This window comes from Narcine bancroftii, chromosome 12, assembly GCF_036971445.1.
Source record: "Narcine bancroftii isolate sNarBan1 chromosome 12, sNarBan1.hap1, whole genome shotgun sequence".
In the NCBI taxonomy this organism is placed as follows: Eukaryota; Metazoa; Chordata; class Chondrichthyes; order Torpediniformes; family Narcinidae; genus Narcine; species Narcine bancroftii.
Window position 1 is genome coordinate 94079343 of NC_091480.1, and position 17363 is coordinate 94096705.

At 40.8% G+C, this 17363-nt stretch overlaps 1 long non-coding RNA gene across 1 annotated transcript; it reads right to left on the reverse strand.

Moving 5' to 3' along the window:
* Positions 1–347: 347 nt before the first annotated feature.
* On the reverse strand, positions 348–3799 carry LOC138747313 (uncharacterized). Its single transcript, XR_011347429.1, has 4 exons — positions 3722–3799; positions 1701–1874; positions 1342–1584; positions 348–597 (listed from the first exon to the last, which is right to left on the reverse strand). It is a non-coding gene; the product is annotated as an uncharacterized lncRNA (long non-coding RNA).
* Between the last annotated feature and the right edge of the window lie 13564 nt (positions 3800–17363).

Below are 17363 nucleotides of genomic sequence, written 5' to 3' on the forward strand. Positions count from 1 at the left end.
AATTGGGAAGGGCTTGCATATGGTAGTTTGAAATCAGCATTAGAATTTGTAATAAAGATTTGTATAAACTGAAGTGCTCTCGGCGTGTGTGTCTATTTTCTTTCGGTAGCTCAAGCACTGTGACCAATCTAAAACGAACAAAGTGAGAGGTACAAGTTTACCCAGGACAGGGACATTTGATAGACATGTAAATATAAGAAAAAATGGAGCGTTATTGGTTTGGGAGATGAAAGGGGTTGATTGATGTGGAGTACATTTATTTTGGTCAGCGCAACATCATGGGCTGAAGAGCCCTGACTGTGTTGGTACTATACTCTATAAATAAATATAAAAACAAGTCAGGCAGCATCTTTTTAATTTAATTTTTTTAAATTTAGGCAGGCAGCGCAGTAACAGGCCATTTCAGCCCACAAGTCCATGCCATCCAATTTACACCCAATTAACCTACATCTCCGGAACATTTTGAACGGTGGGAGGAAACCGGAGCCCCAGGGAAAAACTTAGGCAGACACAGGGAGTACACACAAACTCCTTACAGACAGCACGGGATTCAAACCCCGGTCCCGATCACTGGCGCTGTAAAGGTGTTTCGCCAATCTGTGGATAAAAGAAACAGAGTTAAAATTTCAGGTTGGAGACATTTCATCAGAACTGGGAAAGGGAGATAAAGGGCAATGTTAAATAGATGGAATGGATACGACAATGAAAATATCTTTAAGTTAATAGGGCAGTTAGAGGATGCTGCTTTGTCAGTTGTATGTGTGGCTACTCGCAAGGAGAAAGGCTGTGTGCTGCGCCAGCAGGTAAGCCTAGACTAATGGAGAGAGAAAATGAACTAAAATCTCACATAGATGAGCTACAATAGAAAAAGCTAAGTTGGAGAGTTCAGTACTGTGTTTGGAAGGGTGCAGCTTGTTCAGACTTTAAGATGAAGTGCTGTTTCTCAAGCTTGCATTGGGTCTCATTGCAGCAGTGCAAAAAGTATCAGCGAGATGCTAACATCACTAAATAATGTTAAGTAAAACCACCGGGTAGGAGAAATACAGCAGGCCAAACAGTGTACTTTATATCGCAAAGAAAAAATATACATAACTAACGTTCGAGGCTTGATCAATGTTTGTGCAAAACGTAGACAGGTGCCTGAATCAGGCACTAGCCTACCTTTTGCTCAAACCTTGAAGAAGGGCTCAAGCCCGAAATGTTGTTTATGTTTCTTTATCTTTGCTATTTAAAGTCCACTGTTTGACCTGCTGAGTTTCTCCAGCCCGGTGTCTTAACTTCAATCTTGGAGCCCGCAGATTTTCGTGTTTACTTTATGCCCTCTAATTCTTTGACAATCACCTTAAATCAGTGTCGGTGCATCCCATCCATTTGATAATCTTCCATTTTCAAGAAAATCAATCTTTGAAGTACTTTTTAATCAATATTTGGTCAATCTGATCTCAATTGGAGTTTTTTTTTCCCAGTAGCATTGGCAATGTCCTCTTCCTTTATGCATCATTGAGTTAGTGGAGAGATTTTGATTGTAGGAGTAGAGGTTTCAATCAGCATTTTCCACTGCAAGTCATCCAATGGTAAGGTGACCTATGATCACATGGGAACTTTGGTTGACACTAGATTAATTAGGGGAGGAAGCAGGTGAACTTGAAGGAGCAGGGCCCCGTTACATTGCACTTCCAATTCCCATAAGAGAGCATTACCTTTTCATTTGGGGGCGATCCTAGGTTCGAGGATATCACACGACACCATCTGCTGACCACTGAATGGCCCCAGCCATTTGGCTCAGTACTTTGACCCGGAGATCAGCCTGGTGGATCTTACCTCTACCACTTCCAGAATTCTGATACTTTTTTTTTGTCTGGCATTGTCCAAAACTAGAAAAAGCACAAAGAACCTCATAATCCACATTGCAAGAAAATCTGGGCTGGCAAATTAATATTACTGTGATAGAGCCCTATCTTTGACCATGGTTGTTAACATTGATTGCAATTTGATTAGACACTTCACCATATGATTTGCCAATATAATTCATCTTATTTGATGTGGTTGATTGTTACTGTACAGTGACTTAACATGTTCACTGATGAGTCATTTATAGTTTTGAGTAAGGATGCAGCTCACTTATTAAAATTATTTTAATTTTCTCTGTTAAAGCTAATCTCTCAAAATGCTTCACATTGGCAATTAACCACTTACATTAACAAGCAAGATGGTAGTTTTGAACTTACACTTGAACTATTCTGCAAGGTGCTATGAATCATCCTTCCAAGGAAAAGAATGTGATTAGTCCTTGCTCCTTTTCACTTCATTGCAATTTAACTACTAAAGGTGGTGATTACACAACAAGGAAATGATGTGCACCTGCTGTTAGCATCAAATACCTCATCATTTATTGCAGAGAAGCTCCCACTACACTGCACTGATATATTTCAGAATGCTGGCAGAGTCTTCCCCTCTGTGACAATTTGTCGGTTCTCATCTCTTATTGAAATTACAAATTGAACGTGTATTTGGGTCTTGGGGTCCTATCAAAAGGACAATCAATGTCGAAACTAATTTAATCCAATACTGGAAATAGCACAAAGGAATATCAGGTTAACAGAATGAATGACAGTAACCAAAGTTGAAAAGCCAACAAAATTAGTGTTGGGTCCAAAGTGGCTCAGTGGTAGACATGTCTGAAATAGATGATTGTCAGGAGATTTGAGCAGATGATTTACCCAGAATTGCAATACAATTCAATGCTGAGGGAGTGTCATGAAGATACAAGACTCCACTCGGCCTTCTGGCCAATCCCTTAAACAGGATCACCATAAACAAATGTTCTGGTCATTGCTTTATTATTAATTGTAGAAGCTTGCTGAATTCCCCATGTTATTTCAATTGAAAAGTCATTATTAACTGTAAAGACTTTGGATGTCCTGCATTCATGAATGCCACTACCTACCAGTAAATGCAATTCTTTTCACATAATCTCTTAATTACAAATAATTTTAACATGATTAGAATGTAGGATGAGCAAGAAAGAGCCTAATAGAAGACAGCACAGTGAAAAAGCAACAAGTATGAAAGGCCTAGACAAAGTGAAGCAGGAAGAACCATTTTCCCTAGAGCAGTTCCATAACTGGGAGAGGTAGAATTAAGCAGGTAGAGGATCTAAGGGTATGTGAGGATGAAAATTCACATAAAGGATGGTGGAATCCATAACCAGCTCCCTGAGACAATGATAGAACTAGAAACAGTCACCACATATATAAGGTATGCAGGGAAAAACTTGATGTGCCACCAATAGGCTATGAATTGGGAGCTGCAACAGGGATTTCCCTAAATCTGCACTGGAGAGAGAGATATCGTGTATAAATATTGCGTTACCAACAGTGGTGCAATAATTTAACGTCTCAGCAGCATTCATTCAACTTCATTATTGGTTAACTTGTTTTAGTATCGCTCCAGACTCTGAGCGAGAAGGCCGTGGCTACTCTGTAATATTTTAATTGAGTTGAATAAAAGGGCGCCCTTACAAACAATATGAGTAGAAAAAAGGAAATGCAGTGAACTTTTACGCCAATTAGCTCAAGTCTCAAAAGTAGATTTGACATTTTTTATTTGAAAACCAAAGTCTCTCTCAAATAATTTCAGACCTGCAGTATTTCTAAAGTTTTTGCCACAAAAATGATTCCAAGCTTAAGCTAATTTCAAAGCACACAACCAGACATCTTACCTCGCTGGGGGCTCATTTCTGTGAGAGGCGCTGGACAACTCTGTTTTCCTTAAGGTAGACAAAGTAAAGAATTTAATGTATGATACATTCTAAACGTAGAATTACATGACATTAATGGAACGTTTACCTTTTTACCTATTTACCCCTCTCCATTCACAGAGCCACCCCACCTCTCCCTGCTGGCTGGTGTGCCCTTCCTCCCTCATCTACCTATTACCCTTCCCCTTTGTCTTCTTTTCTCCAGCTCTCCACTCCCTTCCCTCTCTATTCACAGAGTCTTCCCTCCTCCCCCTGCTGGCTCGTGTGCCCTCCCTCCCTTATCCACATATTACCTTCAGCATTTGGGACCATGTTCCACCTCCTGCCCCACCATCCCCCACCATTTTGTCCAGCTACCTGCCTACATTTTTTCATACCTTGATGACAGGCTCAAGCCTGGATCATTGGTTATGTATCTTTTATCTTTGCTCTATCAAAATCGCTGTTTGACCAGCTGAGTTTCTCCGGCATTATGTTTTTACATTTTCCCCTTGCCACACTTCTAGTCCTCTGGGCGTGCTGTGCAACTCCAATTCATCAGTCAGGAGGTGAACTGGAAATTCAGATCTGCGGCATACAGATGCTGAAACCACTGACTTAAACATGACTCTAAACTGTTATGGTAAACGATTAACTGCGAAGTGGTAAGGTATGAACAGTGCAGAAAGTTCAATAACTTTTGGTCTCCAAAAACACATGGATCAATCTTGGACCAGTGGCCCACACGCAATTCTTAGCTTCATATACACTCCTGGCAGAGAGGTCTTTGGATCCTGCTCCTTTCATAATAATCTTGTGGCTTTTTATCAGATTTCATATCTCATGTTGAGTTTGTCAGTACTAGATGTTTTGTAATCACAGCTGTCATCGCCATTCAGGAACTCTTGTTGACATATCATTTTTCCCTTTAATGTTCTAGTTTGCACATTCTCAATGTTGTTTTGATTTTAGAAAATCTTTATTTAAAGTAATCAAATATATACAGATATTGATTAGTCTTTTTCACTAGCAGGTCCCAATGGATAAGCAGAGAGCCAATAAATATTTAAAATATTACAGAGACTTTCAAAATTTGGAAGGTTACTACCCTTATTAGAGAGATTTTACAACAACTTAAATTTATACAGCACCTTTCATGACCTCAGGTCATCCCCCAACGCACTTACAGGCAATAAGGTATTTGACAGTAATCACTGTTAATGTAAAGCTTTGTTCAAAAAGACCAATTATATAATCAACTAGCTAAACCCTTTTGGAAATTGTTTATGGGCTACATTTGGGCCAGAGCTGCTCAAGCAAGACCCTCAAATCCTTTTCATCCACCTGACCGAGATGATATCCTTGTTTTTGCATTTAATCTAAATAGCAGGACCTTTGACATTGGAGCACTTCCTCTTCGTTGCATGGAAGTGTCAGTCAAGAATCTGTGCTTGAATCTGTCAGGCAAAACAAAGATGAGAGAAAGTCTTGAGTAACTCTGCTAAAGAACAAGTATGAATGGTGTGAAGCAACCTGTGGATGGTAACTTCAACATTATATTTTTATTTTCCTCAGTAAAGGACCTGAAAATAAGACTGTAACCATTTGCAACTATGTATTGAATGGTAATTACATTGAGCATGTTGGTTTGATCAATATTTGCTCAGGATTCCAGTTAATAACAAAGAGAGCAATATCAATCTGACCTTGAAAAAGAACAATCCGTCAAGCTGTATGAAATTCATTCTGGAAGCGAAAAACACAATAGTCTGCAGACGCAATGTTTTTACTGCAATTCATTGTGTGCTCAGTTCAGGGTTTCGTTCGTGTCGCAACTCCGTGATGGGTGCAGCAGCCTTCATCTTTTCTTCACTATTGGCTCTAGGATCTGGAATGTTCCTTTAATATTCTGATGTCAGGCTTGATGCAGGAAGATGAAAAGAAACTTGCATACAGGATCTAGGAGCATTAGACATCACCAGCATCTCCTGAAACCCCCAAACTTTTCTTTTGGGGTTTTTTAAAGCATACCTATGTGATCATTAGCTGTGTTTATACTGAGGACACCTCGCATCACCTCGAATCACCCCGATTTTTTGTCACTCGCATCACCGCGCATTTTTGGACTACCTGAACTGTTTCTACCGAGCGATGAATACGCGGTGATGCGGGGCGATGCGAGATGATGCGATGAATGCGAGGTGGTGCAGGGCGATGCGAGGTGACCAGGAAGTCTGATGAGCAATTGAAAAATCGCGACTTCCGGCGAGTCACCCGCGGTGTTTCCACTGCGAGGTCGTCCCTCGCATCACCGCGCATCGACCACCTCAAAAGTTGGACGACGGAGCACCTCGAATCACCGCGCATCGGCCGCAACCGGATGTGTTTCCAGTGCGGCAAAATTCGAGGTGTTACCACGCATCACCGCGCATCACCTCGCATCACCGCGCATTTCTCCGCTCACTAGAAACACCCCCATTGTCATACAGACCAACTGGCAGTCAAGCCTGAATGATCTCAGATGGCACCAGCTCTCTGTGCTCAGGTAGTTGGAGAGGTAGGGCAAGAGTAATCAGGCTTGCTGTTGCAGATCCAGAGGATAAAAGGAGGCATTAGTAGAATAACAGGAGGATGTATGAATGAAATTCACTGTCATGTACATAATTACAATGTACAGATGAATTAAAGACTTGCTTACTCTATCTTCCTAGGTACATATAGCACACAAAACATATGAAAAACATTCACAATTGATGGTGCAACAAAGTGTGTTGATTCAGTAGAGCAGATAAATCTTTGGAGATCTTGAAGTAGTGTTGTAGTAAGGATAAAGATAACATGGGGAGGTTCAAGAGTCTGATAGCTATTGGGCAAAAACAAAACCTTCAACCTAGAGATAAGTAAAAACACCATGCTGAGTCAAACAGTATACTTTAAAGAACAAAGATAAAGATACGTAACCAGTGTTTTGGGCTTGAGCCCTTCATCAAGAGATGCTGGCATTCAGGTTTCAGGCCAGAAGACTGGTACTTCTAATGAACTTTGATGTGTTTGCCAATTTCTGTAGCCTTCTGCATTCCTGGAAGTTCAATTTCCAAACTAGGCCCTGCTGCAAACAGTCAGACGTTTGATAGGGTATTTGATGATATGCCAAATCTCCTCAAGCTCCATTGGAATGGAAAGGTGTCAGTGCCTTCTTCATGGTTGCTCTATGTGCTGGTCCCAGGAGAAAGCCCTCCAATATGTGGGCGTTCAGGAAGTTGGAGATGTTAGCACTCTCCACTGTCATCCCATCAATGAAGATAGGTGCGTGGTCTCGCAGCTTCCACAATCAATTTCTTGTTCTTGCTAACAGTGAAAACAAGGTTGTTGTTCTGGTGCCACCCACCAGATATTAAATCTCCTTTTTGCATTCTGCTTCATCATTACCTGTCATTCAGCCAACAGCAGTCATGTCATCAGAAAATTTATAGATTACATTGGAGCCAAATGTGGCTGCACAATCATTGATGAAAAGCAGTGGTTTTCAAACTGCCCCCCTAAACTCACATTCCACCTTAAGCAATCCCTATGCCATAGGTGCTCTGTGATTATCAAGAGATTTCTTAAGGTGGTATGTGAGTGGGAAGAAAAAGGTTTGAAAACTCCTGTTTTAATCGTACCTCATTGACTCGTTATGTGCACGGTTTCATAACACCAAAGGAAATGGGCCAATGACCATTTTTCTCAATCAAAATATTTAATTAACAATTGGGTCTGGAGCAGTGGTTCTCAACCTTCCCTTCCCACTCACACACCACCTTCACAGAGCACTTGTGAAGGTGGATCGTGAATCTAGGGGGGCAGTTTGAAAACCACCGGTGTGGAGGAAATCTAGTAGGGGATAAGCACACAGCTTTGAGGTGCCCCTGCGTTGATGATCAATGAGGGGATGGTGATGTTGATGCTCTCTACAGCTGGGGGTTTGCTGATGAGCAATTCGAGGATCTAGTTGCAAAGTGTTAAATGGAGAGCTGTGGTCATTGAGCAACAGTCTAATGTAGGCCTTTGCTGTAAGTGGTCCATTGAGGAGTGAAAGGTGACCGTGCAGAGGTGGTGGCATGGGCCAGAGGATAGATGGCAGGAGAGGCAACTGATTAGTCAATAGGACCAGGTAAGTTTTCTGCTTCAATTGACGGTGTAGTAATTGAAGTTAAAATTTAAAAAATAACATGTTTCCAAGATTGTTGAGATGGAAGACACTGGCATGCAATTCAAAGCAACTGATTTAAAGTTAATTTGCAGCAGGGGATCTCAGAACTGTTGAGTGTGCCTGCTAAGCCATATAGATTCATCAGGGTTCCTTCTATTGTACATGCTGATCACGTGAACAGGAAGTGCAGAATAACATATCCACTATCCAGCAGGCGTCGGAACTGTGGAAGAATTCACTGTGGAGTATGAGGCATGTAGGTAGTGTGCATTGACAGGAAGGGAAGGGGTAATTCCGGACAAAGGTAGTGAAGGATGATCCTCCTCTTCTTTGATTTCTTTTCGGGGCAAATCAGCAGCTCGATGTTTGTGGCACGACCGGCTATCTCTCTGCGACCTGTGAGAGTAGGACAAAGAGAGATAAGGCTATAGTGACAGAGGGTTCAATGTAAAGGGAAAGAGGCATTCCTACAACCACTAACAAGATCCTAGAGTGGCTGTTTCCTTCCCGCTGTGATGGTCAAGGATGTTACTGATAATTCTAATACTGGAGAGTGAAGCACCAATTGTTGTGGAGATTATTGGCACCAGTGATATAAATGGCATATTCCTAAAAGTTGACTGTAGGGGTTGAGAAGTAAAGAAGTACAGCAAAATCCCCATTATCCAGAATTCAAGTAACCAGCAGCCGGCGAAACAAATCTCTGAAAATAAATAAGTAAAAAATACGGAAGTCTAAATTGGCCATCCCCAGTGGTTAGTTTGCCAATCCATGCCACACGCACAATCCCAAGCAACTGGAAAAGTCACTTACCTGGCCGTAGGTGCTGGATACCAGGGGTTTTACTTCAGGAATGCTCGTCAAGATGCAAGGGTTCTCATGCATAAATCAGTGGACAGATGCAAATATAATTTAAACCTGTAGAGCTCGTCGAAAGAATCAAAGACTTGTCGATCCAAACCAAGGCTTTTATTAGCAAAAGACAGGAGCTCTTGACAGGTGGCCGACCAGTCCGGAATGATCTGACCTGGCTAGGGACACAACCCTTTAAGGCCCAGACAGTAGGCGTGGCTTAGCTCTCAGCCAATCGCTGTAAGCACAGTCTAGATACTGTAATTATATACACTATATACATTAGTGATAGATCTGTACTATCACAAAACCTTCTTCGCTGCAAGGAGAATAGTTGAGGAAATGTTGGCTTTTATTGATCCATGGCAGGTGAAAGGTCCAGTTAGCCTCAGCCTAGCTCTGGGCACTGTATTCCAGAAACATTGGTCTCATTGGAATCAAACTGGTACGAAAAGGGTTATATTCTGAGAGGGCGTAAAGACCAGAGTGTGCATATTCAAAAACAGAAATTTAAAGAGTGATCTAGTTGACATGTTTTAAGTTTAATGATTCAATAGGCAGAAATTATATTCTTTGGTCAATAAGGAAGAGGGCCTCAAATTTAGACCAGCCAAAACTAATGTCAGAAGACAATTCTTCATCCAAATGGCATTGGGAATCTTGAATTCACTTCCCCAAAAAGCTGTGGTTCAATTAAGAAAAATCACAACTGAAATTATTAAGATTGTTTGGCAATAACATTAAAGAATCAGAGGGCAGAGTTGGAATTAAGATATGTATGCCCTCTCATCTAACTGAGGAGAATGGCAAGAATGTGTCATTCAGCAATAATGCTAGACCAGCATTGAATGTCTTAGCTGAATTAAATATTACAATGGTTGGTTCCTGTGGGAAGGCTGGGAGACTAGGCATCACAGAACCTGCACTGAAGTCAGCCAGTTGTCATCATGGCCCTGACAGCTCTTCACCAAACACTCCCAGAATTCCCATCCCCTAAACTTTTCCCCAACAAGCCTATGGATTATCTTCCTTTATGCCGAACCCATGGCTTCTTGAAAGCTCCAACCATTTCTGCTTCCACCAACTTTAGAATGTGTGAATTTCCCATCATAACCACTCAGCATAAATAAATCTACACTGCATCTCTCACTCATTGCTTTAAGTTGCTATTCTGCGGACTTGAACCCTCTGCTGATGGCAGCATCTTATATTTTCTTTGCCTGGTTTAAACTCATTGTGATTTCCTCTCTGTTTAACCTCCTTTGATCCTCAATGCATCCAGTCTACTCTCTCCTGTATAATTCTAGTCAATCTTTCTGCCCCTTCTTTGGGACATTCATAGCCCTCCTCAAGTCTCACAACTACATTTGGACCCAGTCCTCCAATTGTTGTCTAACCAGTGATTTATAATAAAAGTTTCAATAGACCATCCAAACTTTGGTACATTCTGCATCTCTTCTTACAAAGCCCTTCTCTCTCATGCCATGTCACTTTCAAGAGATTCTTGGACATCAACATTATGGAACAATGCTACCTTTGGCCTGTAGTCTGATATATTCTTCACAGTCGATTACTTCAAATTGTTTTCAACATTCTTTTCGCGGAAATATATCACTACATAGCTGTCTGCGTTAAGTTCCGGGTTATTGGTGAATTCTGCCAGCCCATGTCTTTTCGCGGGCTCACTATCTACCTCAGCTCTGCGTTATTGGATGGCTGCACATCCAGGAGATTCAACTCTTATCAAAAAATGTGCAATGGCCCTGAACTCTGTAAATCCTATCCATCTACCATCTTCCATTCTGCAACAAATCATCTCTTGCCACTTTTCGTCCTTAAAACAGTAGGTTATCCACGTTGCCACTGGCCCTTTTACTCATGGGTCTTCATTTTGTGAGCTAGCTTTTGAGAGGAGAAGGCATCAAATTCTTTCCTTCAAAAGCATTTCTTTCATCATCTTTTGAGCCTTACCAACTTATTCAATGAGGTCATTAAACGTGATTTATCTTTAACAAACCCGAGTGTATTCTCTTTCATATCCAGGTCCCTGTTCAAGATTTTTGTCCCTGAAAATCCTACCTTAAAGTTAAATTGACCAACCTGTAGTTAATGGACTGCTCTTTGAACATTGTGTCATTTTGCATTCCCTGACACTTCCCGTTTCAGAGCAGCAACTTGGTTGAGAATCGACAACTATCAAGTGACTTGATTACGTTGAGCATAGCCAGCCCTTCTCCTGGCTTCTCATTAATTTTGTTGCCAGCCATTATTTTCATTTATCTTTCCTCTACTGAAATTTTAGCAACACCTTACTCATTGGTAGAGTCTCACTTAAAGAATCCTTAGATGTTCAAACCATGACCTTCCTCGTCCTTATTTACATTCATTATCAACTGGCCCCAACCTCCCTCATGTTGCCAACTGAAGGCATTTGGGTTCATGTGGAAAGGAAAACAAAAGCCTGATCTGTATCTGTCTATTGGCCCAGATTAAGGCCTTGACACCTTTTCTCTCTTGAAAACAAAAAAAAAGTAATTTTGTTCTTGTTTTAATGGTGTAGAAGATGTGACTACGGTGTTTTTCTTTGTGCATGAAAAGCTAAACAAAATTTATATCTTACTTTAAGTATGGCACCAGCATATTCTAATATTTTTGCTTTTGCCCAGAGCAAAATTTGAATGGATGTCTGAAATGAGTGTACAAATCAAGAATACATAAACAAGTCATAAAGAGTAAAGGTAAAAGTTAGAGAGGTGATTCACACTCGTGAAAGATCAGGAACAGCTGGGCATAAAATGATTTCATTCTGGCGTTTAGAAGAAATACTTGCTTGTATTTCACATGGCAACACACAGTCAAAACTCCTTAATGATGGTTTACCCAAGAAATTATTTTTGGAATGCTGTAACTGTTGGGTAGATGAATAAATGTGTTGTTGGTTTAGGTTAGGATTATGCAGCCAACAGCATTGATCAATTAGTCAATGTTTCTCAAGGCAGGCGTGTTCGTGGAAGACAATGGTTCTTTTCCATTGCGGCAGGAAATCTTTACCATTCACCTGAACAGGCAACCGTGAACTCTTGAGAACTATGGGCTGACACAAGTAGCAAACACTGTGGTAAACATCAACTGCTACTGGAAGGTCAGTGACCGAGTGAAAGATGGGTCTGCAGTGTCTTGTTGGTCTTCCAGAGAAAAGTACTAACATAGACAATGCTGCTGACTGTCACATTATAAGGTGCAGGAGTACATGCTAAAGGATCCAATGAGCTCAGGGCAGCCATTGCAAATGTTTTGAAGGTAAGGACCAGAGTCCTGGATCTTACTGCTACTGGCCACTGAGGGTGTTGACTCTTTAATATTTCATAGAGCATTGTTAAGGGTGGTATTGTAAGAGAATGTATCCAATTGATGGTACAATTAATGTAGAGAAAGAATCATAATGTCGTAAAGCCCGAGAACAGGCCCTTTGGCTCAACTTGACAATGCTAACCAAGGTAGTCATATTTCCTGCCTTCACCCCTTATCCCTCTAAACTTTTCCCTATCCGTGTATGTACAATCTTAAATGTTACAATTGTCCCTTCTTCTGGCAATTGTTCCATATTTCCACCACGAAAGTGTCCCTCAAATCCCCTTTAAATCTTTCCCTCGCCTTAAATCTCTGCCCTCTAGTTTTACACTCCCTTTCCTTGGGGAAAAGGCTACAGCTACTGATCTCTGCCCCCCACCCCCCCCCCCCCCCCCGCCCCATGATTTTATAAGCCTCAGTGAGGCAACCCTTTTGCCTCCTGCATTCTAGGTCCCATCTGAAGCTTTGAAAAGAAAGACCTCCCATTTGTGTATATTATGAATAATACGTTTTTTTTAAAAAAAAAGAAAACCGGGTTTATCATGACTTTGTGATGGCTGCCGCCTGGATCTTGGCAGACCCTCCGGTCCCTTTCATTTGCACTTATCTGTGTGACTAAATCAGAGTGGGATTAGAAAAATCATTTCAATATCAGCAGTGCTTTGGTGAACAGAGCCTCATTATTACCACATTTACCCAACACCCACAGTGTGTCTTTGACAAGTGGGGTTCCTTTAACCTCAGCCATTCACCACCGACCCCAGTGGGCTTCTGCTTTCAAATATAAATGACAGTGCTCGGGTGCAGGAATCCAGGGCGGTGAAATACAAATCTACTACGATGGTCCAATATTCCCCGGCTCGTCCATGCGGGTTTGGCTCCAGTCAGATTCTCCACTTTCTGAAAAAATATTCCATGGCACAGAGTCATCTCTCAATCTGCTTTAAAGCCTTTGTGGCCGCAAACTTTGGTTCGACAACATATTTAAATTGCCTGTTTGAATAAATGGCTTAATTTTCTGCGACTGGCGTCCACTGCCAACAGAGAGGGCGGTGCGGGCAAAAACCTCACGCAAAGCTAATGTTGCTGCTCTTTGTGGAGTTTGGCGACACTTTTGTGTGTGGGGTTGGGCAAGTGAACTGACCAAAGTTGCCTTGAGGTGGTGCAATCATATCCTCTATCACAACTGTAGTCCCAAGTGTGAGCAGGCAATCGATTTCAGATGTTTCTCCTGGAGTTGCTGCTCGTTTTCGGGAAGGAACTTTGTTGTGCTCTGGATCTTACCTTGTTCTGGAATCTGGAGCAGCACCCAAAAAAAAAACCCCACCCCGGACCTGGCGGAGTAAAACACGAAAGATCTGCAGACACCGTGATTCCTATAAAACGTACACTGGCCTGCTGGGTTTCTCCAGCATTATGCTCTTCGTCAGAGGAAGTCAGCACCCCCTTTTCCACCGGCATCCCCCCGGTTCATTGGCTGTGCAGTGTCCCGGGATAGGAAGCCCTTTGGCCCGTTTTCACCCTTAACTGGGACACCAATTGCTTTTCCACTGAACACAACCCTTCCCCTGGGATCGGGGTGTTCAATTGGAAACAGGTGACATTCTGCTGTCCCTTTTCCACTGGTTTTATCAGCACGTCAGCGATACAAGTAGGGATCCAGGTCGTTACTCCCCAGCGTGAAATGACATCATTTGAGTCCAGTGTTCCTTTTCCACTGGACCCTGTCCCAGTGGAAAAGGGGTTAACATTTCCGGCATGACTTCCCCCAATTTACTACTTGAAGTTAACAGCATTCTTCTCCTTGCCCTTTCCCCTATCCAACAAAGTAACGGACTCCTAATACCTGAGAAACTGTTTCCTGGGCAGCTGAAAACAATTGTGCCGAATGCTTGACATCAGATCCATTGACTTCTCTCACAGGCCATCGGAAAGTCATGGGGTTACTCTTAGTCCTTTCATATCTGTCCTTGCAAACCAGCAACATTATCATTCAGCTGCCCGCCTGCTTTTTGTTCATACTTTGAAGGAGGGCTCAAGGCCCGAAACTGTCAGTTATATACTGTATCTTTACCTCCTATGGACAAACCTGCTGCAGCTATTGCAGACCTGCTGAGTTCCTCCAACATTTCTGTGTTTTTACTACAATCACAGCGTCTGCAGACTTTCCTGTTTCACAACATTATCAGCTTTGAAATATACTTGCTTAACATATGCATGAGTGTACTAAAGGAATAGTCCGGACTCCTCTGGGCCTAGAGGGGGGCAAAAGCATTTCAGGTGAAAGCGAGATGTTCAGAATCAGAAGTCGATGGAATAAAATGGGGTTGGGTGAAAAAGGGGTCATAAACACTGCTGGATTAAATTTCCCTTTCATGCTTAAGATCTTGGTACAAGTAGGCTTCAGATAAAACGTTGCATGTGATTATGGTTGTCAGATAACTGCTCAGAGATTATTTCTTAAAATAGACAATCTTAGTCATTCAATTCAGGCAACAAGGTACAATATACATTCTCCAACAAGCAGGTATTCATAAAGCATTTAGTTTCATCATGATCAGGGGTTTAATATTGGTCTCGAAATCAAATCACTTTTAGTCAAGAATACTGCTATGAACTCTGCAATTAAACAGGATTCATTTTCCTCTGCTACAGAGTACACACGTCAAATAAGGGAAGGAACAAGCCAATGAAAGAGATGGCCTGTTCCTTGATGAGTTATGCTGAAACATATTGCCAACAGAAATTTGAGCACTAGTTTATACTTAAAATGATAGCTTCGGCAAACTTTGTCTCATGAATTCTAGTATTTCACCTCAAATTATAGGTTTCTTGTATTTTCACTAATCAAAAGTCTATATTGCTTTTCACTGCAAAATCTACTAAAATCATATTTCTTGTTCAGGGAATTTTTTTTTAAATCAGAAAAGCTCCTGAATAAATTTACCTTTGAGCCTCCATTCTTAGGAGCTGACAAATTCAACATTGGTAAACTTTTGGAGAAAGCAAAAGTTTGCCGCAACTTTGACCAAAACTCCTCATTTTAATTTTAGTTGCCATGCTAACAAAGCTCAGGTTGTTGTGCAAAACAAGTGGAGTTAAAAATCAGAATCTGTCCTTATTGAACAGATAAACTGTTATCAGCGAGATTTAGGAGACGCCATAAAGGGGAATGAAGTGAAAAGAAATTTCATCCACAATGTAATTTGGACCTTATTCTTGTTCTCAATATATTCAACATGTCATATGACCATGTAAATCTTGAATAATTAGCAAGACATTAAAACATGGACCCAGGGGGGTTCATAATCTGGTTTAAGATAGGTCTTATATTTTTAGATAACTTTGCATGATATTACAGTCTGAAGAGTGTCCGACATCTTGGCATTGATTGTTTATAGATGAACCACCAAAACTCCATTTCTTTACGCGAGTTTAGACAGCATAATGTTAAGTGCAGTAAGTAAAGAGGTAGGACTTGCAACACCACTGCGGCAACGTCCTATTCATGGAACGCCTGCAGTTCACTTTAGACTGCAGGTGTTCCATGAAATTGACAAGGGGGTCTAGGAAGTAAAAATGTCAGAACAGGAACAGTACTCTCATTCCCATACCAATTTTTTTTTTTAAAGCACACAGCATGCATTCCGGGAAAATGGGAATTTTTCCTGGAACGCAGCGGCTGTGTAAAAAAGCATTTTTATTTATTTATTTTTTAAATTTGGTATTTTTTTTTAAACTGTCTCTTCATTTCTGTTCACCACATTGAAATTCATAAAATATTTATTCAAAGCAGCAAGATTGTACGGTCTTGTAACTTTTGATTCACCCAATGTACAGAAAAGTTGTTAAGGAAGTCATTTTCTGATAACTGGAAGACAGCAAAATGCAGGTGAAAAATTGGATTTTTGAAATGGTAACAGAAACCCCAAGAAAGACTCATACTGGATTAAAAAGCTTTACTTATTTGTCAATTATTTACACCCAATTCCTTTATCTTCACAGATCTGTAATTCCTTCCCCAGTAACGGATTAATTGCTGCTCTTTCCCCGCGCTCTAAAATGGGCAGTTTGACAATACCTCAAGTACAAGAATTGTGAAATACATCACATCATGTTCTCTATTAATACACATTATTCACTAAAAATTTGAATCTTATCATTAAAGGGAATTTAAAAATAATGTTAAAAATTCAGATGGTTACAATTTAAGGCACATGTTGCAAAGATGGTGAAAGCAGATCCAAATGCAACCAAAAGGAAATTGGATTTCTAATTCAAAATGCAAGTAAAAAAGTTGAGAAAAAAATAAACATTATGGGGAATGATACAAGGATGGGTGGATTAATTGTAGCTTTTTTAGAGAATAGGAGCAAAGGGTCGAATGGCCTCCTGCTGTTTGGCTTAATAATAACCACTGTCTGGAAACCATTAAAAGTTCTATTTGGTGCCTCTTTGGTAACATCCCACTTAATGATCCAATCTAAAATTGAACTCAGATCTTTGAGATTTCACGTTAAATGGCTCTGCAGTAATCTATATTAAACTGTAGTCAAAATTGCTGCCTCACAGCTGAAATGTTAAGTCGACTTTATCCTACTTTTCAACTGGGAATTTAAAACCCCCGTCTTATACATTTTTCCCATAGAACCAACTTCAAACCTTCTACCAACTAATCAACACTGTATAAATAGAAAAGTCATTCAATATTACATAAGGAAAATTCTCATTATATATACCGTATATTTCGTTGTAAGCCAAGTCTTTAAACCCTCAAAAAACATTCAAAAATCAGGGGTTGTCTTATCACCAGACACAAAAATGAGACCTTAAATTCCACTTAAAACAAAAGCCACTTGACGTAGGTGTGGTGTAGAAGATGACCCGAAACATAAAAAAAGAACCCAACCCTACAACAAATTTTCAAGCTATCATGCTGGAGGCTCCATTATAACAACCATCTTCCGGCAACACATTTTTTTTTGGTGGGGGGGGGGTCAACTTATACGCCGATTCTATGATGAAACCATGAAAATGAGGCTGAAAATGAGGACCCAACTTATCTGAAGGTTGACTTATACACCGAAATATACAGTAGATTTTTTTGCCCTGCTTAAGTACACAATCAGTGTCTGCTGTTTAAAAATAGTTTGATGGAGCAGCTTTGGATAACACCCAGATTCATTGTGGACATATTAAGCAAGGTATAATCACTTCTGGCAACACAAG